Genomic DNA, 3,462 nt, shown 5'->3' on the forward strand with positions numbered 1-3,462 from the left:
GCTTACTCCTCTGTACACTCTTTATGTCTCTCCTCTTTTTCAGATTTTCTTTGCTTGAGGACAAGCAAACTTTTAAGTTTGGTGTTGTCGCTTCGCTTGTGACTTTTTTGTTTATTTTAATCGCTTCGCTTCCTTTCATTCTATATTTCCTCCCGTTCTTATTATGTTATATTCTTATTTTCTGCTATTTTACTTGGTTTCTGCATGATCCTTTATTATTTCGATTCCTATGTTCTAATTTATTTTGCTATTTTTATTATGTTATTTGCTTTTAATTCTTGAAGGGTGTCTCATGTATTGCCCACTAAGCTTAAAATCAAAAAGAAAGAAGAAAAGATGTAGTACATACATGAGAAATTGAGTTTAATTTTAAGAGTAGTATCATTTATCCAAATATGGTGGTATTTTCTGTGACTCTGAATGCATGACATGAACAGTGCATATTTAAATTTGAATCAAAGAATGTTGATGTACAAGGAACAAGAATTTAGAGAACTATTATGAATTCTCTGCAATAAGTGAAAGTTTAATCCTTGAAGCAGAAGAAACAGCAAAAGAAAAATAAAAGCAAGGTCTAAGGCTCTAAGCATCAATGACTAGGGAGGTCAGACATGATTAAAAGCTCAAAGAGTTGTTTCCCTGGTCATATGCTTGTGGTGTAATTGTGTCAAGTAATCCTTGAGACAGAACACTAAGAGTCGAGATCAAATGCATTTAATAGAGTATGCCAAAGGCTTTGAGCACCACTGTCTGGGAGTAACTAGAAAAAAAATTTTCAGAACTTACAGAGAGTTTCCCAGTTAAGTGCTTGTGGTGTTTTTGTGTCAAGTGAAGTTTGAGACAAACCATTTAAAGTCACGGCTAGGCTCAAGGTGCAAAGCACCAAAGAAAAGAGAATCAAAGGAAATTTGCTGTGTTCAAGGATTAAATTGAAGTACAAAAGATTAGAGAATTCATAATATTATCCAGATTCTAATTCTGAATGACAATGACATCCTTCTAATTCAAAGGAGAATGAGATGCCAAAACTATTCAGGATTGCAGTTGTAAACCCCACTTCAAGAAGAGACATGAGCTTAATTGAACTCTCACTCTCATGCAAATTCACATCCTAAGTTTATGTTAGTTTTGGTTGCTTGAGGACAAGCAACAATTCAAGTTTGGTGTTGTGATGCGTGAGCATCTTTCCTATCTTTTCTTAGTGAATTTTCATTTAATTTATTGAGTTTAATCAAGAATTAATTATCTTTTAGCTACTATAGATGCTACTTTGAGTCGTGTGCAATTCTATTTATTTTAGGTAGCATTCGGATGGATTTGATGGAGTTTCTGTAGAAAAAGAGAAGAAAGCAAATGATGCTGTCAACCCTGACCTCTCTGCACTTAAACCTAAATAACTCGAGCTACAGAGGTCCAATTGATGTGATTCTAGTGGCGTTGAAAAGCCAACTTCTATAGCTTTCCAACGATATATAATAGTTCATACTTCTCCTCCATCAATTCTTCCAAGGCTGCGCCTAACTTGAGATTTCTCAAGTTAGGCACAAGACATTAACAAGCACGCACAAGGAGAGGCCACATTCCAAGTTAGGCGCCCAAATTGTCAAGTTAGGCACCAGTTTCACTAACAACACTCCCTGGAGGCTGCCAAGGCTGCGCCTAACTTGAGATTTCTCAAGTTAGGCGCAAGACATTAACAACAACATGCAACAATTGCCTTGACTCCTCAAGTAGGGCGCAATAATCTTCAAGTAAGGCGCACCATGTGAGTTCAACACGCCAAAACTCCCTGTATCCCTCAAGTAAGGCACAGCTATTCCCCAAGTTAGGCGTGGATCCTAGTGAAGCCAAGTAGTCCCCACGCTTACAAGGTTCGCATGGATTGTTAATTAATTTTGATTTAAACTTTATTTTTTATTTAAAAATAGGAAAAGATATTATTTTAGTTTTAGAAAATATAATTTACATTAATTAGGATTAGATATAAAAGAGAAAAGAAACTTCTCTTCTAGGGATTATTCTACCTCATTCCAAATTTACAGTTTAAGAGAGAATCCTAGTTTCCACTCTGAACCATGAGCAACTAAACTTCCACTGTTAAGGTTAGGAGCTCTGTCTATTGTATGGATTGATTGTATTATTTTTCTATTTTAATTCATGTATTGATTCATATAATTCAAGAATTGTTTTCGTTCTTTATTTTATGAAATTGGGTGGAACGGAAGTATGACCCTCTTTCTAATTGAGTTCTTGTATAACTTGGAAAAGCTCTTTACTTGAACAACAACTTGAAAACATATTCTCCTAAATTTCTAATTATCTGCATTTAACGGGATACATGACATATAATCCTCTTATATTTGGGTAATTAGGATTTCTGTGGCATATAACTAGAATTGAACTTCACCTCTAATTGGAATTAATTGACCAAGGAATTGGCAGTTGATGAGAGTTAGAGAAGACTAAAAAGGTCTAAGGAATTAGGGTTTAGTCACATATGGTTTGCCATGAATTAAATTTTGCATGATTAAAATAGTTAGTAAGAAAAGTGGTGCACAAAATTGTGATCTCCAGGCTCGTACAAATCCTGGTAATGGCTCCAAAGCTTGGTGCTCTGATCTTAATTCATAATTGTCACAACTTCGATACAACTAACCAGCAAGTGCACTGGGTCGTCCAAGTAATACCTTACGTGAGTAAGGGTCGAATCCCACGGAGATTGTTGGTATGAAGCAAGCTATGGTCACCTTGTAAATCTCAGTCAGGCAGATATAAAGTGATAATGGTGTTTTCGAATTTAATATAATAAAATAGGGATAGAAATACTTATGTAATTCATTGGTAGGAATTTCAGATAAGCGAATGGAGATGCCTTTCGTTCCTCTGAACCTCTGCTTTCCTGCTATCTTCATCCACTCGGTCTTACTCCTTTCCATGGCTGGCTGTATGCAAGGGCATCACCGTTGTCAGTGGCTACATCCCCTCCTCTCAGTGAATAATATGCTCACGCACCCTGTCACGGCACGGCTATTCATCTGTCGGTTCTCGATCATGTTGGAATAGGATTCACCCTCCTTTTGCGTCTGTCACTAACGCCCAGCACTCGCGAGTTTGAAGCTCGTCACAGTCATTCAACCATTGAATCCTACTCAGAATACCACAGACAAGGTTTAGACCTTCCGGATTCTCTTGAATGCCGCCATCATTCTAGCTTACGCCACGAAGATTCTGGTTAGGAGATCTAAGAGATATTCCTTCTAGCTTATTTCATGTAGAACGGAAGTGTTTGTCAGGCACGTGTTCATAGGGGAGATGGTGATGAGCGTCACACATAATCATCACCTTCATCACGTTCTTGGGTGCGAATGGATTTCTTAGAAGCGAAATAAGATGAATTGAATAGAAAACAGTAGTACTTGCATTAATCTTTGAGGAACAGCAGAGCTCCACACCTTAATCTAT

The sequence above is a fragment of the Arachis hypogaea genome, chromosome 15 (genome assembly GCF_003086295.3).
Source record: "Arachis hypogaea cultivar Tifrunner chromosome 15, arahy.Tifrunner.gnm2.J5K5, whole genome shotgun sequence".
Lineage (NCBI taxonomy): Eukaryota > Viridiplantae > Streptophyta > Magnoliopsida > Fabales > Fabaceae > Arachis > Arachis hypogaea.